The sequence below is a fragment of the Hippopotamus amphibius genome, chromosome 17 (genome assembly GCF_030028045.1).
Source record: "Hippopotamus amphibius kiboko isolate mHipAmp2 chromosome 17, mHipAmp2.hap2, whole genome shotgun sequence".
NCBI lineage: Eukaryota > Metazoa > Chordata > Mammalia > Artiodactyla > Hippopotamidae > Hippopotamus > Hippopotamus amphibius.
Window position 1 is genome coordinate 38310053 of NC_080202.1, and position 24413 is coordinate 38334465.

Here is a 24413-nt window from a genome sequence, read left to right on the forward strand (position 1 = left end):
AAAAATCAATAGCCTTCTTTTTTTACCAACAAAAACCAATTTTAAAATGTTAGAAAAAATGATTTTATTCATAACAGCAATTAAAGCTATGAAATACAGAAGAATAAATTTTACCGAGGACATACAAGAAGATGTGAATAAATGGAGAGATGTACGCCACTTGCTCACAATGGAAGACAACTTTGGTAAAGCTGTCAATTCTCTCCAAAGTGCTCTATAAATCCAATGCAACTCCAGTTTAAAATTCCAATTCCTTTGACAAAAACTAGAAAAGATAACTCTAAAATTCATCTGGAAGAGTAAATGAGTACCAAGAGAAAAAAATGCTTAAAAAAAAAAAATGAGGATAACGGGCTGGGTGCAAACTGCTTGCATCACCACTGATGCAAAGGTACCATAAAACAGTTGCTTTCACGGCAAGAATAGGATTTGTCTTCACCCATAGTAGGTCCTTCACAAACATTTGCAGCATTGATACCTACCAGGGTTCTTGGCTTCCTTAATCAATAGACATTGATTACAGGCCAGACAAGAAATTCAGGCAAGGCTTTACTGGGGCCCCTGCTGCAGCAGGCGGGGGAGTGAAAACAATTAACAGGTTCCTTTGCTCGCTCCCTGGATGGGAGAGGGGGCAGCTGGTTCCTTATATGGGGTGAGGGTAGGGGTGTCCAAGGATTGGGCTGGAGGGGTGGTTTCGGTGGTTTGCCCACCCCTTTGGTGGTGCTGAGTGCAGGGGGCATGCACAGTACCCTGCTTTTGCTTCCAGCTCTTCAAAAGCGGCAGTTGGGGCTTGTGGGGGTTTTTTGGGGGGTCTTTCTGTATCTTGTTATCCAGAATTTGCCCCAACTGTGCATGCCTGCAGTTATTTTTAGTCTTTTAATTTCTTTGTATTTTGTTGCTCGAGGAGACATTTGTCCAGGTGCAAGCACTGCAGCACTGCAGCAAAGGGTCCCAAGTCCCAGGTTCCAGCCTGTCTCAGAATGACCAAGTAAATGAAAAAGGTAAATAGATCAACAGAACAGTCCAGAAGCAGTCTGTGTATAGTGAATATTGTAATATAAAGGTATATCATGTATTCCTATTAAATATGTCCTCCATGTCCATGAGCACCTCAAGATAACATGCCCCAAATTGATGTAAGCACCTTACTCCCCTTCCCTGTTCCTGCTCCTCTTCCTACTTCACAGTTCCACACAATCACCCAGACAGGAAAAGTGGTCGCCCTGGACCCCTCTCTCCCTCTCCCTCTCATTCAGTTTACCTTCTGAAGTGTCTTTCAGTCTCCGCCTCCCACTGCATGGGAATTTAGCACAGGATAAAAACAGCATTCACACCAACAAGGAAAGGAGACAGTGCTAGAACAAGTGGCTATCACCAATGAGGGGATAAAAAGTGAAATCCATACATAAAAATGAATTCCAGGTGGATTAAATATCTGAGTGTGGAGAGTTAAACTATAAAAGCACCAGAAAGAAATACAGAAGGATGTTTTTTATAATTTGGGGATGGGAAGGACTTCTGTGAGACATGAAATTCATAAACCATAAAGAAAAATATCAACAGATTCGACTACAGTGAGAGGCACCACAAAGTTAAAAGTTGAATGCTAAGCTGGGAGTATTGGCAACATTTAAGGCATAGATTAGGTTAATTACTACCCTTAATATATAACAAGCTCCTATAAATCAGTAAGAAAAAGTTAGAAACTCAATTTTAAAAAAGGGCAAAAGTAATAAGACAATTTATAGAATAAATGCAAAAGGCTAATAAACATACAAAAAGTTGCTGACATTCACTAGCGTCAGGGAAATGCAGATTAGGACAATAACGAGCTACCATTTTTGTGCACTAAATTGGCAAAAAAAATTAATACAGCTGATAATGTTTAGGGTTCACATGAGTGAGGATAAAAAAGAACACTTACACGTTGTTGGTGGTGAGAATACAAACTGGTACAACTGTTTTGGAGGCAATTTATTAGTACTCATAAAATGTCAAATAAATCCTTTGAGAAAACTACTCCACTTTTCACGGAAATTTGTTGTTTCAGCACGTGTTACCCTTTCTTCTAGTAATAGCCCTCCCCCACCTCACATTCTCTGGAGAACCCCTACTCTCCTACTCACTGGCACCACAATTTGGTGGGGTTGGCCCCGCCTCCCAGCCGCAGGGCGAAGCATGTGACTTCAGCTTGATCAATCCATGTAGTCATCCTCCCTCAAGCAAATTGAATGGTTTAGGGCAGGGTGTGTGATCTGAATGAGGGTCAAATTAGAGAACACCCTGTGACTTTTCCAATCTCCTAGAAAGAAGAGCTGGTGGAGTGTGTCTGGAACTTCTATGGCCATCTTGACTTCACATGGAAGAGTTGATCTGAGAAGCCAAACAAAGGAAATCAAAGGCCATGTATTGGTGAAAGATTCATGAAGACAAAGTTTGGGCACCTGGACCCAAACATGCCTAAAGTCAGCTGTCCCTAGGAATTTAGTATGTGAATCAAAAAAACCCTCCCACCCATCTTTTTTAGCTGAAGCCAATTTGAATTACATTTCTGTCCCATGCAAACCAAAACAATTCTAATATTGAATTATCCTTTAAAATATTTATTCAGGGACTTCCCTGGTGGCACAGTGGTTAAGAATCCACCTGCCAATGCAGGGAACATGGGTTCAATCCCTGGTCTGGGAAGATCCCACATGCCACAGAGCAACTAAACCCATGTGCCACAACTACTGAAGCCTGTGCACCTAGAGCCCATGCTCCACAACAAGAGAAGCCACCGCAATGAGAAGCGCACCTCAACGAAGAGTAGACCCCGCTCGCTGCAACTAGAGAAAAGCCCGTGCACAGCAACAAAGACCCTATGCAGCCAACAAATAAATAAATTTAAATTAATTAATTAAATAAAATATTCACTCAACTGCCATTGGGGAGGGGGGAGTTTCAGAAAACTGTATAAATGTTCTGTTTTTAATTTTAAAATATATGTGTGCATATAAAAAGATCTGAAAGGACACATGCGCGCACACACACGCACATGATTGTAATCCCTGAGAAAGTGGCAATGAGAGCAGAGGGAATCCACTTTTAATCTTTAAGCACCTATTCTGACCGATCATTGTTCTAGGCTGGGGGTATAGCATTAAACAAACCAAACAAATCCCTGCTTTCGTAGTAAGTCGAGGCATCATTTTTAAAAAAAAATCTAAAAAATGAATGAATCCAACTCTGCTTGCCCTATGCCTATATCGAAGCAGCTGAGTATTACTGGAGAAAAATACACAGCTGAAAAGACAGGGACCAAAAAAAAGAGTAGTTTTTTTACGTCATATGCAGTCTGAACATGGCTTGACAATCCTCCTATTAACTAGCTCTCCTGATCTCTAAAAAAGTTTCAAAGTCTCGCACTTCTCTTCCTTAAACTTTTAGAAGAGTGATCGCAGTTGTCATTAAGGCAGTTCATCACTATTCTGTGTCTCTTCCTTCCTGGTACATGGTAAGATTCCACTGCCCTGCCCTCTGACATTAGGGATGGCCGTGTCACCTGCTTTGGCCAATGAAAGGTGGGTGGAAGTTATATGTATTACTTCCAGGTGGATGCTTTTAAGAACTGGTGCCCAGGGACTTCCCTGATGGCACAGTGGTTAAGAATCCGCCTGCCAATACAGAGCACACGGGTTCGATCTCTGGTCCAGGAAGATCCCACATGTCGAGGAGCAACAAAGCCTGTGTGCTAAAACTACTGAGCCTGTGCTCTAGAGCCCCCAAGCTGCAACTACTGAGCCCACGCAACACAGCTACTGAAGCCCACATGCCTAGAGCCCATGTTCAGCAACAAGAGAAGCCACTGCAATAAGAAGCCAACGCACCACAATGAAGAGTAGCCCCTGCTTGCGGCAACTAGAGAAAGCCCGCTCTCAGCAATGAAGACCCAATGCAGCCAATAAATAAATAAATAAACAAATCTTAAAAAACAAACAACAACAAAAAAACTGGTACCCAATTTGCCATGTTCCATTCCCCTTGCCAGAGTGACCATCAATAATCTAGCTGGTGGAGACTCCATTCAACCTGGGTTGATGTGAGGATGATGTGAAACAGAGCCTCATGTCGACCCATGATGGCCCTGTAGCCCAAGCAAGAAACAAGCCACGATGCTGTGGTAGTTTAGTTTCTCTAAAAAGCAGGGTTCTAGATAGGGTTAGAGGTCTGAGACATTTCTTGGGGCAAATGCCTGTGAAGGAGAAAGGGTTAGGAGCCAGAGTAGGCATGAAGAGCCATCAGACCACAAAGTCTGATACCTTGAGAAGAGAGAAGGAATGGGGAGGGTTGGGTAGGAAGACAAGCTTTCAGAAAGGCTGATGGAGGGACTTCCCCAGAGGTCCAGTGGTTAAGACTCCGCACTTCACTGCAGTTCATTCCCTGGTCGGGGAACTAAGATCCCATATGCCTCGTGGCCAAACAAAAAAGAAAGGCTGATGGAGATAGTCCCCAAGCCAAAATTACCCATTAGAAGAGTCCCAAGTTCCACAGGAATGGGCCAGCATTAGTACCCCAATGGCTGAGCAGCACAGGAGAAACATGGCCTCACCACAAATGCAATGAAGGATTCATAGGGGTGGCAGCTGGGGCTGTCGTTCATCTATGCTCCATGTGGCAGGTTTCCTTGAAGGAAATCTGAGCAGCATGTTTCAATGACCTTCAGAGTTCTTTAACCCAGGGGTCAGCAAACTACAGCCCACAGGCCAAGTCCACCCTGCTGCCTATTTTCTTAAATATAGGTTTGTTGGAACATAGCCACACCCTTTAGTTTACCGTTATTTATGACTACTTTTACATTAGATGGCTGAGTTGAGTGGCTGTGACAGAGACTATAGCCTGTGATAGTACTTGCAGCTTGCAAATCCTAAAATATTTACTAGCTGACCCTTGGCAGGAAAAGCTGCCAATTCCTGCTTTAACCTCCTGCAATTTGAGGGTGGTTTATTGCCTATTCTGACTGGTATAGTGATCTAAATGTATTTTCTTTCCTCAGCTCCCACTCCACAACCTACTCCAATCTGGTGCCACACCTCCCCTCCCCCGCAACTCTAATTAAACTACTCTTTCTAATGCTGTGACATATCTGTTTTAGATTTTTTTTTTTTTTTGGCCGTGCCTGGCGGCATACAGGATCTTAGTTCCCCAGCCAGGGACTGAACCCATGGCCCCTGCAGTGGAAGCGTGGAGTCTTAACCACTGGACTGCCCGGGAACTCCCCCGATTTAGTTCTTATCTAATTCGACCTCTCAGCAGCGTACAGCAGTTACCTATTTCCCCCTTCTCAAAATATACTCTCCTCCCAGTCTCTAGGACACTACACTTTCTTGGTTTTCCTTTTATTATCCCTTCAACCACTTTTCCTTAGTCTCCTTGGCTCAACCCAACTATTAGACACTCCTCAGGTTTTTGTTCTAGCCCTGCTTCTATCCTCACTCCCTAACATTCTATGCCTTTAATTACCATCCATATTCTACAGTTCCCAATTTAATATCTCCAGCTCAGATATAAACTCCAGTCCTATATGTTCAATTGCATATCAGGCCTCTCTCCACTAGGCTGTTGATTTTTTCAAAACTGATCTCGTCATCTTTTCCTTAGTTCTTGTTCTCCTCATGAATTTTTTAAATAAATGGTAGTATCATCCACCAAACTGCTTATACCAGAAATCTGAGCATCTTCTTTGATTCTTTATTCTTTCACCCCACACTCTAAATCCAATCACTAAGTTCTGTTTTTCCTACCTCTGAAAAGCTAATTTGTCCACATCTCTCTATCCTCATTGCCACGAATCTAATCCAAGCTGCCCTTTTTATTCACCCAAACAACTACTACAGTTTCTTAACTGGTATCCCTGTTTCTGTTCAAGTGTTTCTCTAATCAAATCCTCACACTGCAATCAGTGACCTTTGCTAGTAACAATACAGGAACAAATAGGAAACAAATAGAACATGGCAGATTTAAACCCAGCTATATTAATACTTATGTGAAATGCAAGTGGGCTAAATACTCCAATTAAAAGAGAGAGATGTCTGGGGGGGAGTCGAGGGAGGGAGGGAATACGGGAATATATATATAAAAACAGATGATTGAACTTGGTGTACCCCCAAAAAAATAATAAATTAAAAAAAAAAAGAGAGAGATGTCAAACTATAATAAATAATCCAATTACATGCTATTTACAAGAGTCATATCTTAAATATAAGAACACAGAGAAATTAAAGGATGAAAAAAGATACAATGCAAGTACTAATCAAAATGATGTTGGTGTAGCTATATTAATATCAGACAAAGTAAACTTTATGGCAAGAAGTACTACTAAAAACAAACAGGCACATTTTATGATGATAAAAGGGCCAATCCAACAGGAATACACAGCAGTCCTAAATTTATATGCACCTAACAATATAACCTCTAAATATATAAAGCAAAAACGGACAGAATTTAAGGAGAATTAGACAAAGCTTCAATTATAGTTTATATTTTTAACATATATCTCCCAGAAGCTGATAGAACAAGTCCACTCTTGCCACTACTATCCAACATAGTTCTGGAAGTCCTTGCCACAGCAACCAGAGAAGAAAAAGAAATAAAAGGAATCCAAATTGGAAAAGAAGAAGTGAAACTGTCACTGTTTGCAGATGACATGATATTATACATAGAAAATCCTAAAGATGCTACCAGAAAACTACTTGAGCTAATCAATGAATTCAGTAAAGTTGCAGGATACAAAATTAACACACAGAAATCGCTTGCATTTCTATACACTAACAATGAAAGATCAGAAAGAGAAATTAAGGAAACAATTCCATTCACCATTGCAAAAAAAGAATAAAATACCTAGGAATAAACCTAACCAAGGAGGTAAAAGACCTGTATTCAGAAAACTATGAGACACTAATGAAAGAAATCAAAGATGACACAAACAGATGGAGGGACATACCATGTTCTTGGATTGGAAGAATCAACATTGTGAAAATGACTGTACTACCCAAAGCAATTTACAGATTCAATGCAATCCCGATCAAATTACCAATGGCATTTTTCACAGAACTAGAACAAGAAATTTTACAATTTGTATGGAAACGCAAAAGACCCCGAATAGCCAAAGCAATCTTGAGAAGGAAAGGCGGAGTTGGTGGAATCAGACTTCCTGACTTCAAGCTATACTACAAGACTACAGCAATCAAGACAGTATGGTACTGGCATAAATACAGAAATATAGATCAATGGAACAGGATAGAAAGCCCAGAGATAAACTATGGTCAACTAATCTATGAGGCAAGGATATACAAAGGAGGCAAGGATATACAATGGAGAAAAGGCAGCCTCTTCAATAAGTGGTGCTGGGAAAACTGGACAGCTACATGTAAAAGAATGAAATTAGAACACTCCTTAATACCATACACAAAAATAAACTCAAAATGGATTAAAGACCTAAATGTAAGGCCAGACACTATACAACTCCTAGAGGAAAACACAGGAAGAACACTCTTTGATGTAAATAACAGCAAGATCTTTTTTGACCCACCTCCTAGAGTAATGGAAATAAAAACAAAAATAAATAAGTGGGACCTAATGAAACTTCAAAGCTTCTGCACAGCAAAGGCAACTATAAGCAAGACAAAAAGACAACCCTCAGAATGGGAGAAAATATTTGCAAATGAATCAACAGACAAAGGATTAATCTCCAAAACATATAAACAGTTCATCCAGCTCAATATCAGAAAACAAACAACCCAATCAAAAAATGGGCAGAAGACCTAAATAGGCATTTCTCCAAAGAAGACATACAGATGGTCAACAGACACATGAAAAGCTGCTCAACATCACTAATTATTAGAGAAATGCAAATCAAAACTACAATGAGGTATCACCTCACACTGGTTAGAATGGGCATCATCAGAACATCTACAAACAGTAAATGCTGGAGAGGGTGTGGAGACAAGGGAATGCTCTTGCACTGCTGGTGGGAATGTAAATTGATACCGCCACTGTGGAGAACAGTATGGCGGTTCCTTGCAAAACTAAAAATAGAACTACCATATGACCCAGCAATCCCACTGCTGGGCATATACCCAGAGAACAGCATCATTCAAAAAGATGCATGCACTCTAATGTTCACTGCAGCACTATTTACAATAGCCAGGACATGGAAGCAACCTAAATGTCCATCAACAGATGAATGGATAAAAAAGATGTGGTACATATATACAAAGGAATATTACTCAGCTGTAAAAAGCAATGAAACTGGGACATTTGTGGAGACATGGATGGACCTAGAGACTGACATACAGAGTGAAGTGAGTCAGAAAGAGAAAAACAAATATCGTATATTAACACATATATGTGGACTACAGAAAAGTGGTACAAGTCAACTGGTTTGCAAGGCAGAAATAGAGACACAGATGTAGAGAACAAACATATGGACACCAAGTGGGGAAAGCAGGGAGGGTTGGGGGGAATGTATTGGGAGATTGGGATACCAAACTGTACACTCTAAATATATGCAGTTTATTGTCTGTTAACTGTATCTCAATAAAAGTTCTTTTTTTAAAAAAATAAATTTACTTATTTATTTATTTTATTTATTTATTGGCTGCGTTGGATCTTCATTGCTGCACACGGACTTTCTCTAGTTGCTGAGAGCGGGGGCTGCTCTTCTTTGTGGTGCACAGGCTCCTCATTGTAGTGGCTTCTCTTGTTGTGGAGCATGGGCCCTAGGCGCATGGACTTCAATAGTTGTGGCACATGGACTCAGTAGTTGTGGCTCACGAGCTCTAGAGCACAGGCTTAATAGTTGTGGTGCACGGGCTTAGCTGCTCCGTGGCATGTGGATCTTCCCAGGGCAGGGCTCGAACCATGTCCCCTGCATTGGCAGGCGATTCTTTACCACTGCGCCACCTAGGAAGTCCAATAAAAGTTTTTTAAAAAAATCAGTAGAGAAATGGATGATTTGAACAACATAATTAATGAATTTTCCTAACTATTTATAGAATACTATAAAGGGGGGGGGAACTAGCTACAGAATGCACATTCTTCTCAAATATCAATTTTGACACTTAACAAAATTGCCCATATGTTGAGCCATAAAGCAAGTCTGAACAAATTTCAAGTTATTAAAATCATGCATAGTGTATTCTTTGAACTCAGTGAAAATGAAATCAGTAACTAAAAGATAACTAGAAATCCCCCTCCCCCAGAGTTTAGAAATTAATTAATAAGCCTCTAAATAACAAATGGGGCCAAAGAAGAAACCACAGTGGAAATTACAAAATACTTTGAACTGAATAATAATGGGATACAGCTAAAATCATACCTAAAGAGAAATATATAGACTTAAATTTATATATTAGGACAATATAAAAGAAAAAAATCAATGACTTAAGCATCCATTTAAAGAATTTTTAAAAAGAACAATTAACAACCCCTCCAAAAAAAAAAGCAGAGGGAAGGAAACAGTAAAGATAAGAGTAGAAATCAACAACATGGAAAAAAACACAATAAAGTCAACAAAGTCAAAAATTGGCTCTTTGGAAAGACCAATAAGATTGGTAAAAACCTAGAAAGAATAATAATGGGGGTGGGGGGGTGGCACAAATAAGTCATATTAGGAATAAAAATGGAAACATTACTACAGACCCTACAGGTGTTAAAAAATGATAAGAGAATATTACAAACAACTTCATGTCAACATTGGAAAAATTAGGTAATATGGGAAAATTCCTCTAAAAAAAACATGATTTGCCAAAAATGTCACAGGAATACCCAAAAATATCACAAAAATACTCTGAATTTTGAGTTCACAATAGGCCTATATTTGGTAAAGAAATTGAATGCTTCATTTAAAATCTTCCCACAGAGATAACTCCAGGCCCAGATGGCTTCTCTGGGGAATTCTTTCAAGCATTTAAGGAAGAAATATTACCACCTTACACAAACTTAGAAAATAGAGAAAAAAGGAACAATTCTCATCTCAGTTTATGAGACCTGAATAACCTTGATACCAAAACCCGACAAGCTGATTGATTACAAGACAGGCTAGTTATGGCTAATATCTCTCATAAACAGAGACACAAAAATCCTACACAGAAATACCAAATCAAATTCATATATATTTTTGTAAAGGTAATCCATAACAATGACCAAATGCAGTTTTGTCCAGCAATGCAGGTTTGCTATTCCAAAATCAACCTATGTAACTAACCATATTAACAAAATAAAGTAGGAAAACTACCTGACCATTTATAATAGGTGCAGAAAAAGCATTTGACAAAATTTAATACCCATTCATGACCTTTAAAACTCTCAGGTAACTAAAATAAAAGGGAATTTCCTCAATTTGAAAACTGTCTCAGAAAAAACCCTACAGGGACTTCCCTGGTGGCACAGCAGTTAAGAATCCATCTGCCAATGCAGGGGACATGGGTTCGAGCCCTGGTCTGGGAAGATGCCACATGCCACGAAGCAACTAAGCCCATGCGCCACAACTACTGAGCCCATGCACCGCAATTACTGAAGCCTGAGCGCGTAGAGCCCGTGCTCCACAATAAAAGAGGCCACCACACTGAGAAGGCTGTGTACCGCAACGTGGGATAGCCCCCACTTGCCACAACTAGAGAAAGCCTGAACACAGTAACAAAAACCCAACACAGCCAAAAATAAATAAATAAAATAATGAATAAATCTTTTAAAAAAAGAAAAAACCCTATAGGTGACATCATATTTAATGGTGCAGTATTGAGTGCTTTTTCCCTAATATTGGAAACAAATAAGGATATCTACTCTCATATCTTCTATCTCAACTTTATTCTAGCTAGCTCAATAAAGAAAGAAAACAACTTGAAGGTATAATGATTGGAAAGGAAGAAGTAAATCTGGACTTGTAAAAATGGTTGTGTACATATAAAATCCTAAGGAATCTACAAAAACTATTAGAGCAAACTTAGCAACAACATTGTCGACATACTAAAATCAATTGTCTTTTTTTTTATTAAAAGTTTATTTTTCTGTTGAATCAGGTACTGTTTCCCTGTTACAGTTGCATTTTATGCCTTACAAATGTTAGCACAGTTAGCATCAGCTCATCAACAACCGAATAATAAATCGAACTAGGTCCCAGTGGTTATGTCCACATCTAGGTTGTCAGGGTGATCAAGAACTCTTATTTGCTTGCTTTAGCTTTTACTTCTTGGTTATATCTCCAAATATGAAAGGACTGAGAGTCTCCTGCTGTCCTGACAAAGAAATGAACAGCAAACAGACTCCAGTTTGGGGGAATAATTACAAGTATCTTGACCAAATAAACCCTGTAGCCATCAAAACAGGAGACTGGGCTGTGCCGAGTTTTTCTGCAGGTCTGGCCATGTCAGCCAATCCAGCAACAACAACACCCATTTCATAATTAGAGCCCAGAAAAATACTGTTCTGGGACCTGCCAAGTGGTTGTACAACAGCCTCAACATCTCAGGCAGCAAGAGCTCCACTTTATCAAGGACCCGGTGGTAGGTGGCCCACAGGCCCTGGGCGCCGGCGGCTGACATTTCTGTGGGCAAGTGATTGTGGACAGCTGGGTGGAAGAGTGGCTGCATGCTCATCCCTGGCTGGCAATGAAGGGCAGCTCCTCACTTTCCCCTGCCTCAACGCCTCCCGCCCTTCTCTCCCCCAGGGTGCCCTTCCCACAGCTCAGCCTGCCCTCCTCTGTCTTTCTGTATATTGACAACAAACAACTGGAAAATTTAAATTTAAAAATACCATTGATGATGTCAAAAAGCCATAAAATACTAATAAATAAATTTCATGCAAAATGTGCAAGACCTCTATATCAAAAATACAAAACACTGCTTAAAGAAATAAAAGACAACTAGAGAGAGGCCTCATGTTCATAGATTGAAAGACACAACTTTGTTAAGATGTCATGGTTCCTATGTTGCTCAGTAGATTCAATGCCATCATAATCAAAATCTTGGCAGGTTTTTTAAAATAAAAATTTACAAGCTGATTCTATCATTTGTATGGAAATGCAAAGGACCGAAAATAGTCAAAACAACCTTGAAAATGAATAACAAACTTAAAAAACTTACACTATTAGATTTTGACTTACTACAAACATATAGCAATCAAGATAGTACAGTAGTGGGACTTCCCTGGTGGCTCAGGAGTTAAGAATCCACCTGCCAATGCAGGGGGCAGACCCCACATGCCTCAGAGCAACAAAGCCCATGTGCCACAACTACTGAGCCCATGTGCTGCAACTACTGAAGCCCACCCACCTAGAGCCCATGCTCTGCGCAATAAGAGAAGCCACCACAATGAAAAGCCTGTGCACCACAATGGAGATCAGCCTCCATTCACCCCACTAGAGAAAGCCCGTGCACAGTAACAAAGACCCAACGCAGTCAAAAAGATTAATTTTTTAAAAAAGCATAGTAGTGGTGTAAGATAGACAAATAGGTCAATGAAACGACATGTTCATAAACACACAATGACAATCAATTTTTGACAAGGCATGAAGGCACTCCAATGGGAAAATGAAAGTTTTGGTGCTGGAACAATGAGAGAAACCCCAGCCCTCACCTCACACCATGCACAAAGATTAATTCGAGATAGATCATTGACCTAAATATAAAAAGCTAAAATCATAATGCTTCTAAAAGAAAGCATAGGAGAATATCTTTGCAGCCTTGGGGTGGGAAAAATTTTCTTAGGACAAAAAAGTTCTAAGCATAAAAGTAGAAAATGATAAAATGGATTTCATTAAAATTTAAAACTTCTGCTCATCAAATGAGATCCTCATAAAATGAAAAAGTAAGCCACTGAGTGATGATATGATTATCAAAATAATCATAAATATATCTGATATACATTTCTATATATATAGGTTCTATATATATAGAATTTATATACAGAATAAGTAAATAAGTTCCATGGCTCAGTAACAGAAAGACAAACAACCCAATTTTTTAAATAGGCAGAAGTCTTGAAGAGACACTTCACAAAAGATACTGGAAAGGCTAATAAGCAAATGAAAAGATGTTTGATGTCCTCAGTCACCAGTGAAATTCAAACTAAAAGCACAACAGGATGCACATTAAAATAACTAAAATTGCAGTCTGAAAAATACTACATATTGAGACGATGCAAACAAGTAGAACTGCCCTACATGTAAAACTGTACAACCACTTTGGAAAACAGTTTGGCAAACAAACATACATCTACCCTATGACCCTGCACCCCTAGGTCTTACCCAAGAGGAATGAAAATATGTGTCTGCACAGAGACTTATGTAAGAATGATCATAGCACCTGTATTCATAATAGCTCCAAACTGGAAACAACCCAAAGGTTCATCAACAGGTAAGTGAATTAGTAAATAGTGATATATCCATATGATGGAAAACTACTCACCAATAAAAAGGTGATGCATGAAAGAATATGATAAATCTCAAAATATTATGATTAGTAAGGGAGCCAAACATAAAAGAGTACACATTGAATGATTCCATTTAAATGAAGTTCTAGAATAGGCAAATTTTAATCTATGGAGAGAGAAATAAGAACAGTGGTTGCCTCTGGAGATTAACCAGAAAGGGGCATGAGGGAACTTCCTGGGGTGATGGAAATGTTCTACATTTTAATGGGGGTAGTGGTATATATACAGGATATACTTTTGTCAAAACTATATACTTGAGGACTTCCTAGGTGGCACAGTGGTAAAGAATCAGCCTGTCAATGCAGGGGACATGGGCTCGAGCCCTGCCCTGGGAAGATTCCACGTGCCACGGAGCAACGAAGCCCGTGCGCCACAACTATTGAGCCTGTGCTCTAGAGCCCATGAGCCACAACTACTGAGTCCATGTGCCGCAACTATTGAAGCCCATGTGCCTAGGGCCCATGCTCCACAACAAGAGAAGCCACTACAATGAGGAGCCTGTGCACCACAAAGAAGAGTAGCCCCCGCTTGCTGCAACTAGAGAAAGCTCATGTGTAGCAACGAAGACCCAACACAGCCAATAAATTAATTAATTAAAATAAATAAATAAAATGGGAAATAGAGCCTCTTATAGAAACATGAGGTGTCAGAAGGCCAGCCTCTTTCTAACACCCCAGCCAGCATTATGTGTGTACAAAAACTTATACTTGCAAGTACCTACTTAATTGGGAAAGTTATACTAAGGGAAATCTCAACCTAAAATGACCAAATTGGGGTTCTTTTGAAATTCCAAAAAATATTTTTGCACGCACAGTTAGAAGGAAAAAAAAAAGCTGACAGTGAGATCAGACTGGATGGAATGCTTACTTTGATTGTCATATCTAGAACCTTCTAAAAGAGGAAACCAAAGAGTAACGTCTTTGCAGGAAACCCAACAATTAATTACTTGAAACTCTATCAGACCAACTTTTCAAAACCATTTTAAAAAAATAGCAAAAGGGGGTTATCTTTGAAAATTATGAACCTTCAATTGTATCAATTAAGTACACAATGCCAGTTGAAGATTTAATTGACCCCCATTTAATTCCCAACCAGTAGAAAAAGCTAGCTTGAAGAAAAAATTCTCTGTAGAATTCTGACCCTAAAGGAATAAGTCCTACTAGGGAGATCCTGATTTTCTCTCCCTCAGCCTTGAGACCAGAGCTCTCAGGAACAAATATCTTATCTAAACCATCTCTAATTCTTGAGATTGAAAAGGAAAAAAAACTGGAAGAAGCCCTTTAAAATTTTTTGTATTCAACTGTTTATAAACTAGTGAGTTTTTATATTGTGATATCTAATTCATGACTAAGTTTGGAAAATGAAGCTTTGAGATCTCTCGTCTGTCTGGATATATATATATATATATATATATATATATATATATATGTGTGTCTCAGTGTGTATCTTTGTCTTTGGATATTGATTATTGTTGAGGTTAATTTGTAAATGGGCTCTATTTGATTGGCTTAAGGAAAAACAGGTGCTTACAATTCTAAAGTACAAGAGAAATTAAGCTAATTTCAGGTTCATGTGAAAAAAAAATAGGGACCATAAAATTCCATAATATGAAATTCAATAATGGGGGGGATAAAAGAACAGAGAAAACAGATCCATGGTGGTAGAAGTCAGAAACATGATTACCTGTGGAAAGTGGTGGAGGGACATTGACTGGGAGGGCTTCTGGGGATTGGAAATGTTCTATTTCTTGATCTAGGATTGGTTATACCATATATTTAAGGAAAAATCCATCAGGCTGTAAGATGTGTGCACCTTGCTATGTGCATGTTACACCTCCATTAAAAAGTTTTAAAAAGATAATGAGCATGTTATTAATTACTAAATGATTAAATTTGCAAATTTGGAAGAAGTGAGAAAATTATTTAAAAGCACAACTTACCTAAACTGAAACAAGAATAAATTAAAAAATCTGTCCTGCTCCATATCTATTAAGGAAATTGAATCAATAATTGAAAGCCTTGTCGCAAAGAAAACCCCAGGCCCAGATGGCTTCACCAGTAAATTCTTCCAAATATTTAAAGGAGAAATATAAAACTTATACAAGAAACTCTTCCGAAATAAGAAAGAAAAGAAGCTCAATTCACTGTACAAGGCCATTATAACCTTGATACTGAAGCATGATAAGCGGATTTCCCTGGTGGTCCAGTGGTAAAGAATTCATCCTGCAATGCAGGGGACTTGGGTTCGATCCCTGGTTGGAGAACTAAGATCCCACATGCTGCGGCGCCACTGCCCTGGAGCCCACACGCCACAACTAGAGAGAAGCCCAAGAGCCACAGGGAAGAGCTCCGCATGCACCAATGCAGCCAAAAATAAAAAATAAACAAACAAATAAAATATTAGAAAAGGAAACCTGATAAGGATATTCCAAAGAAAATTACAAGTCAGTCTCTCTTGAACAGAAATGAAAAACAATTTAAACCAAATATTAGCATTTCTAATATAATAATATATAAAAAGAATAATATATAGCCACCAAATAATATATAAAAAGAATAATATATAGCCACCAAATTCCAGGAGTGTAAGATTTATTTAACATTAGAAAATCAGAGTTATTCATCTCTTTACCAGAATAAAGTACAAAACCCATATGATTATCTCAATAGGTGCAGAACTTGAAAAAATTTGACACCAATTCATGATTTTTAAAAAAGAAAACTCTTAGCAAAGTAGGAAGAGAAGCAAATTTCCTTAATCTGATAAATGCCAAACTATTGAAAGCCTTCCTCTGAGATAGAAAACAAGACAAAGAAGGTCTCTATCACCACTACTTAACATTGTACTAGAAATTCTAGTCAATGTAATAAAGCAAGAAAATTATATAAGTACAAGGATTAAAAAGGAAGAAATAATCATTATTTTTCACAGATAATATAACAGTGCACATAGAAGAAATACATATAATATGTATATGTACTATGTATATAGGTCAAAGTAGTTAATAGTATTGGTCAAACCTTCTACATTCTTACTGATTTTCTGTTTTCTTTTATCACTTGTTGAGAGAGGAGTGTTAAAATCTCTGATCATACTTGTGAATCTGTCTATTTCTATCAGTATTTGCTTTATGTATTTTGAAGCTTTGTGAATAAACCTTTAGAATTATGTCCTCTTCAGAAGACCTAAATAGACATTTCTCCAAAGAAGACATACAGATGGCCAACAGGCACATGAAAATATGCTCCACATCGCTAATTATTAGAGAAATGCAAATTAAAACTACAATGAGGCATCACCTCACACCAGTCAGAATGGCCATCATCAAAAAGTCTACAAACAGTAAATGCTGGAGAGGGTATGGAGAAAAGGGAATGCCCCCTCCAGACTGTTAGTGGGAATGTAAATTGGTGCAGCCACTATGGGAAGTAGTATGGAGGTTCCTTAAAAAAACTAAAAATAGAGTTACCATATAATCCAGCAATCTCACTCCTGGGCATATATCCAGAAAAGATGAAAACTAATTCACAAAGGTACACTGGGACTTCCCTGGTGATCCAGTGGGTAAGACTCCACGCTCCCAGTGCAGGGGGCCTGAGTTCGATCCCTGGTTGGGGAACTAGATCCTGCATGTCACAACTGAGAGTTCACGTACCACAACTAAGAGTCTGCATGTTGCAACTAAAAGACCCCTCATGCCACATCTAAAGATACTGTGTGCTTCAGCTAAGACCTGGTACAGACAAAATAAATATATATATATATATATATATATATATATATATTTAAAGTCCTTAAAAAAAAAATACAGCAATGTCCATAGCAGCACTATTTACAACAGCCAATACATGAAAGCAACCTAAATGTCCATCGGCAGGTGAATGGATAAAGAAGATGGGATATATACATATACAGTGGAATGTTACCCAGCCATAAAAAAGAATGAAATATTGCCACGTGTAGCAACATGGATGGACCTAGAGATTATCATACTAAGTGAAGTAAGTCAGACAGAGAGACAAATATTGTATGATATCACTTATATGTTGAATCTGAAAAAAAATAATACAAATCATCTTATTTACAAAACAGAAACAAACTCACAGACACAGAAAACAAACTTATGGTTACCAAAGGGGAAAGGGGAGGGGGAGGGATAAATTAGGAGTATGGGATTAATAGATACATTCCACTATATGTAAAATAGATAAACAAGAAGAATTTACTATATAGCACAAAGAACTATATTCAATATCTTGTAATAACCTATAGTGGAAAAGAATCTGAAGTTGAACACCTGAAACTAACACAATATTGGAAATGAACTATAGTTAACTTAAAAAAATTTTTTAAGTAAGAGAAAAAGAATTATGTTCTATTATGGAAATGACCTTATTATAAAACGGCCCTCTTTATCCTTTGTGATAATCTTTACTCTGAAATCTGTTTTGTCTGATATTAATATAGCCCTTTTGATTAGTGTTAGCATGACATATCCTATATTAATATAGCCACTCCAGCATTCTTTTGATTAGTGATAGCATGGTATAACTTTTTACTTTTTACCTACTTGTCTTTATTTTAGACAGCACGTAGTTGGGTCTTTCCTTTTTATCTGCCTTTTAATTAGGTTGTCTAGGCCATGTATATTGACTGCAATTATTGATATGGTTGAGTTTAAATCTACCATCTCGGGTGCACAACTGTATAAATTTTCTAAAACTCAGATAGACCACCAGGCTCTGCCTGAGTTACCCCTCCCTGTGCTGTGACCAGGAAACTCACTACAGGCAGTCGGCTGGAACAATTGTAGAGTTTATAGCTTTGTTTCTCTTCTCTCAGAGATCACTGTCCTATGCTGCCCGATTTCTAATGCCTGAATCTCATTGTTTCATATATTTTGTCTGGCTTTTTATTTTTTTTTTATTTTTTGGCTGTTTTCGGTCTTCGTTGCTGCACGCAGGCTTTCTGTAGTTGCAGCGAGCGGGGGCTACTCTTGGTTGTGGTGTGCAGGCTTCTCACTGTGGTGTCTTCTCTTGTTGCAGAGCATGGTTTCTAGGTGTGTGGGCTTCAGTAGTTGCAGCGTGTGGGCTCAGCAGTTGTGGCTCGTGGGCTTAGTTGCTCTGTGGCATGTGGGATTTTCCTGGAGAAGGGCTCGAACCAGTGTTCACTGCATTGGCAGGTGGATTCTTAACAACTGCGCCACAAGGGAAGCCCGTGCCCCGGCTTTTTAATTGTGTCAGATGGGAGAGTAAATCCATTCCCTGTTACTCCATCTTGGACCAAAGTAGAAGTTCAGATCATTCATTTCAGACACTCATGTCCCTCAATCCTGTGAAATTTTCTTGTATTAACTTTTTGTCATTTTCCTGCCCTCTTCTTTTCTGCCTTCTTTTTCTGGAACTCCTATTAGTCAAATATTGTACCTAAACATTTGGACTGGTCCAGCTAAATATTCAATACTTTTTTCCCACGTATTTCTCTTCTTGGGAACCTCTCTAGAGCAAGGGCTTTGTGAATATTGTCTGCTATTTATCATCAGATACTAGCACCTCGCACATAGTTGAGAGCTCAACAAATTTCATTTCTTTGTCTTTTCGTGCTGCTACTCTCCAAGTGATTTTTTTTTTGTTTTACTTCTCCAATCATTCTATTACCTATTTAATTAAAAAAAACCTCATTCTTCTATAGCTCACTCTTTTTTTCACTGCATTCTATTCTTTTAAAAATAACTATTAGAGGATATTAATTATCAGGAGGGGTGTGTTTAAGTTGTTCTTTTTTTTCCTGTGTCCTTTGCTTTTCTTCTACTTTTTTTTTTTATTTTGTCTTTCTCTTTCATGCTGGGATTGTAGCAGCCATGGAAATGCACCACCCAGATTCCACTTCAAGCAAGCATTTGTCATGAAGAGTGCTGTCAGCTGACAAACTTCAGCTTCCACAATTTCTGAATCAACTTCAGTGTTTGAACTGAGGACATACTTTCCCCAGGCAACTCCAGCCAATTACTAAGCATGGTGGGGGGTTTTACCACCCGGTCCTTTCAGCCCAGCAGGGTCTCCCCTAGTGGGCAATCATCGTCACTCTGAAGCTCTGGCTGAGACTCTTTGTACCACCGCATGGCAGACTAAAACTCATCCTCCTCAATCCTCCTTCCTTCCCCCTCTTCTTTCTCACATGTCAGTCCCGCATCACAATCTGAAGACTTTCCACCAGCATTACTCACAATATATCTCACGCCCTTCTAACTCCATTTGATGTCTGTTTCCCAGCATCTGAAATGACACAAGAGTTTTCTTCGTTTGTCAGGTGATCCTTGCTCAGCCATTTGCATTTAAGGAAAAGCATTAAGAAGCAGACTGGAAGTTCCACAGGCATGCGTGAGGATTCTTTACTGGTGGATTTTGCTTTGTCGTGATTGGGCAAAGAGCCAGCTGTTTCACTGGAAACTGCAGATATTACTATATGGAATTTTTCTTCAGAGATTTTCAGTTTCTCCAGGTAAGAAAATTCTAGTCTTCTGCCTTTCTGTGCAGGGCAGTCGTGGAGAAGGTCAACTGTTGGTCCAGTCCATGACTCACCCCTGCACCTCTACCTAATCTGATGCCTCCAAATCCCCTTTCCCCTTATTATCATGTCTTCCTCTGTCCTCATCACTAAATCTATGACTCTTCCTCAATCCACTTCTAATCTGCCAAAACATTGCCGAAACCCTTTACCTGCTGAGATATCATTGTCTCTGTCCTTATAGATTTATGCCTGCCTTCTTTCTTTACTACCGTTTTAGTGGGATCTTAAAAGGGAAAAGAGATGTAGTTCATCATCATTAACTAGAAGCCCTCACATGTGATTGTCCCACGGCCATGCTGGCTGCTTTGTGGAGAATGGATTGTAGAGGGACGTGAGTAGAAACAAGAAAGTCAGTCAGGAGGCCACTGTCACTGCTGAGGTGAGTGATGAGGGGGACTAGGACTGGGACGGTGGCAGTGGAGATGGAGGGAAGTAGATAATTCAAGATATATTTAGGTAGTGGTTTTAAAATATGCCCACAAATTCTTTGATATGCCTCCCTTCAAGAGATGGGACTTAATTCTCCTCCCCATGAACGCTCGGGCTGGACTTAATGACTCATATCTAACGAACAGAACATGGCAGGAGTAACAGCGTGAGACTTTCAAGACCAAATCAGGAAAGGGATTATGGCTTGCTCTGCTCTCTCTGGGATCACTCATTCTGGGGAAGTCAGCTGCCATATTATGAGGACACTCAAGCAGCTCTGTGATGTCCACAAGATAAGGAATGCAGGCTTCCTGCCAACCATCAGCACTAACTTAACAGGCTTGTGAATGAGTCCCCTTGGAAGCAGATCCTCCAGCCCAGGCAACCCTTTTAAATGACTGCATCCTCACTGACATCTTAACTGCAACCTCATGAGAGACCCTGAGCCCAGCTAAGTCACTTCCGGATTCCTGACCAAAAGAAGCATGTATTATGTAAATAGTAAATGCTTATCACTTTAAGCCACTAAACTTTGGGAATACTATGTTCCATAGCAAGAGATAACTAAAGCAGGGGGTGAGGGAGAGAGAAATCAAAGACTTATTCTGAGTTTTGGGGCTTGAGCAACTGGGTAGATGACAATACCATTTCCCTAAGTAGGGACACCTGGGAGAGGAAAAGAAATCACAACGTTGATTTTAAGATGCCTTTTGGACATCAAGTGGAGATATCAGGTAGGTGTGGATTATAAGTCTCCAGGCTGGAGAAATAATTGAGAGTCCCTGGCATGGGGCCAGTGGTTAAAGCCATGGACTCCCAGGGAGAAAAGGTGAGGGGTCCTGAGACCAAGCCCTGGGACTCTCAAAACTTTAGAAGTAGACAGAAGAGAAGGAATCAGACTAAGAAGGAGTGGCCAGCAAGCTGGAAGGAAATCCAGAAGACAGTGGCACCTCAAAGCCAAGAGCAGAGAGTTTCAAGAAGGAAAAAAGATCAGCTAAGGGAGGAGCAGCAGAGCAAGAATTTCAGGAAAGCAGCTCCTCCTGGTGACAGCTGCTTCAGAGAAACCAGACTTAACAGTAAGCACAACAGTTATCATTTCTTGAGTGCCTACCAGATACCTGGCACTTTAATAGATTTTCTTACTGAATCATCACTGTAGCTCCATCGTTACTCCCATTTCATAGATGAGGGAATTAAGGGGCAGAGAGATTAAATAACTCCTTAAGGTCATCCAGTTTGTGGAGCAGCAGAGGCCGAGTTGAAACTCAAGCATGTGGGACACCAAAGGCCAGAATCTAGACCACAAGATATGGGCAAAATGCAAGGGGTCTGCCTTTTTCTTTTTTTGCATCTCACCATGAATGGGTTTCCTAAGTTTTTTGTGCCAGGCCCTGGGAAAGCAAATGTGGGCCCAACAGGTGGATATTCCCCAGAAAGTGAGCCAAGAAAGAGTAGAGGGACGGAGCTGGGAAAGGCAGGACCAGGCCGGGAGATCTGTGCCTTTTGACTTTAAAGGAGCAGTATGCAAATCATATCCAAAGCAATATGCAAATGATATGTAAATTTCATTTTCAAATGATCATCTGTTCTTTTTGAGTCAACAGCTCAGGCACTTTTGGGTGAGCCCTCCCCAGCTTTCTCCCAGGGTTGCCCAGGGTCAGCATCCCTTGCAGGATCTATTAACTAAACTGAAGAAGTAGCATGTGCCTCCCCCAAGGCAAACCCAGCTCTGGACTGAAAGAAGAGGGCTGCCTACCATGTCCAGGTAAGTCATTTATTCATGCATTTACCTAACATACACTTGTAAAGCACCTACCCCACATAAAGTCCAGGGGCAGATGCAGTAGACAAGTAGAAGACTCATTATTTCCAACTTCTGGGAATATATTCTGGAGGGGGCAATAAATAGATACAGTAAAGATTCTGGTATCATCTAGAGTCTAGACCAAGTTTTCTCCCCCTCAGCACAACTGACATATTGTGCTGGGCAATTCTTTTTTTTTTTTAAGTGATTTTTTAATTTTTTATTTATATTTTAAAAATTTTTTTTTAAATTTTGGCCACCCCACGTGGCATGGGGGATCTCAGTTCCCTGACCAGGGATTGAACCTGTGCCCCTTGTGGTAGAAGCACAGAGTCCTAACCACTGGACCACCAGGGAAGTGGGCAATTCTTTATTGAGGGGGGACTGCCCTATGCATTACAGGATGTTTAGCAGCATCCCTGGTCTCTCTCTATCCCTTAGATGCTGCATCTAAGGGATAGCATCTCCCCAGTTGTGACAACCAAAAATATCCCCAGACATTGCCAAATGCTCCCTGGGGTGAGGGGGACCAAAATCACCCCAGCTGAGAACCACTGCTATGACTCTTTGAGTGAGTCAACGTGTTCCGTAAGTTCAGGGTTCACGTTCAAGGACCCAGGTTGTTTCATATTTTTGTATTTTAACCATGGTGAGGGCAGGCAGTCTTTCTCAAATTTCTCATCTAATTCCTTTCCACCAAGCATAGCCTTCCCTTGGTGTCTCAGGGCCCCACTCTGAGCATGAGTTCAGCCCCCGGAGATTCTTGAGGAGCATCGAGGACACCCCCAAACTAAATGGCCCCATCCTTGAGCCCTTCAGGCTTGCATATCTGCTTTTTAGCATCATTCTAACCTCTTCTTCCCTTGTCATCAAGCTGTCACCTGAGGGACTGTCACTTATACTCCTATCTCTGCTGGGCCCCATTCCCTTTGATTGGCAGCTTCCAGGAGTTAAGAAACTAGATTTTGCAGATCAGTGTTTTTCTAACGGTGCTCTGCCAGGTGCTGGGAGTCCTGCAGGAACTCTCTGAAGTCCCCAGGGGATGGCAGGAGGGGTTGGAAAGGTCTCCAAGGAGCAGAGCAGGAAGGTCTCCCTGGCCCTCCACCCCTGGCTTCCACTGCAGCAGCTTGACTTTCCTCAGTTTTGTTTCTCTTTGCTTCTGTGTGATATCCTCTGGACCAAAAGTCCCAGGGCTAAAAGGCATTTGCAAGCTGCTGACCTAAATGGGGGGCATTGTGAGCACAGGGGGCACCCTAACATGTGAAATGTCCATGCTTTGGTGTGCAGCTTGGTGGTGTCCATCGTGGTTGTTTGAAGGTCCTTTAAGCTTCCTTCCCAGTTCCTTATTAGTGGGTGGATGGTGGGGATGCTGACAGGAGGGTATCACTTTATGTAGAGGCCAAGCCCTCTAGGTATGTTGGGTATCCATACACAGAGAATGGACCAGAGAGGCAGACCAGGCCTCCAGGCTTCCATATCAGATCAGGATGCCTCTTCCTGGGTCGAGGATGTAGCACAAACCCCAGGAAGTAAGGGCTCTAATCCCACCCCCCATCCCTGCAGACAGCAAAACAGAGAGTAATTGCACTGAAGTGGCAGCAGGAAGAACTGAGGCAAGATACCAGGAAGAACTTTCCAGTGCAGCCCCTGGGGGAGGAGCAGTAGGGAGCAGCTGTGGAGCAGGCAGCTCTGGGGCAGAGGGGTGTCCCAGCTGCAGGCTGAGGGTCAATCTCACACACACACACACACACACACACACACACACTCCTTCCCGGGCCCTGCCCCCAACCGGGGCTGAGTCCTGCACAGATAAACCTCCAGGCCCCGCAACTTGGCAAGGGGTGGGGGAGCAGGGTCTGGGGCCACGCCCCATCCTCCCTTCTCTAAGAAGCCCTTTCTATCAGAGCCTTGCCAGACTGCACAGAATGTGTGGGGATCTTGTTCCCGAGGGGCTTAGGGGATGGAGCAGACTCTCCCTCCCCTCCCCACCATGTCCCGACCTTCAGGCCCCACTGAACCCTCAGGACACAGGCACAATCAGGCATTTCATGCCTCCCAAGGGTCAGAAAGAAAGGCCTGTGTCTGTCTGCTCTCCCCTCCCCCTCTTCCATCTTCAGATTTTTCCATCTGCCCTAGAGCC

At 40.5% G+C, this 24413-nt stretch overlaps 1 long non-coding RNA gene, 1 other non-coding gene and 1 pseudogene across 2 annotated transcripts in view; all 3 read right to left on the bottom strand.

The window, feature by feature from the left end:
• Positions 1–8648: 8648 nt before the first annotated feature.
• Positions 8649–24413, bottom strand: part of LOC130839873 (uncharacterized) — a 69790-nt gene continuing 54025 nt past the window's right edge. Inside the window, exons 2-3 of the long non-coding RNA XR_009049919.1 lie at positions 19697–19745; positions 8649–8943 (exon numbers count right to left, since the gene is read on the bottom strand). This is a non-coding gene — a long non-coding RNA (uncharacterized LOC130839873). The remainder of the gene's footprint in view (positions 8944–19696; positions 19746–24413) is intronic.
• LOC130839872 (mitochondrial pyruvate carrier 2-like) lies at positions 11204–11630 on the bottom strand (annotated as a pseudogene).
• On the bottom strand, positions 22558–22630 carry TRNAR-UCU (transfer RNA arginine (anticodon UCU)). The gene has a single exon. It is a non-coding gene; the product is annotated as a tRNA-Arg (tRNA).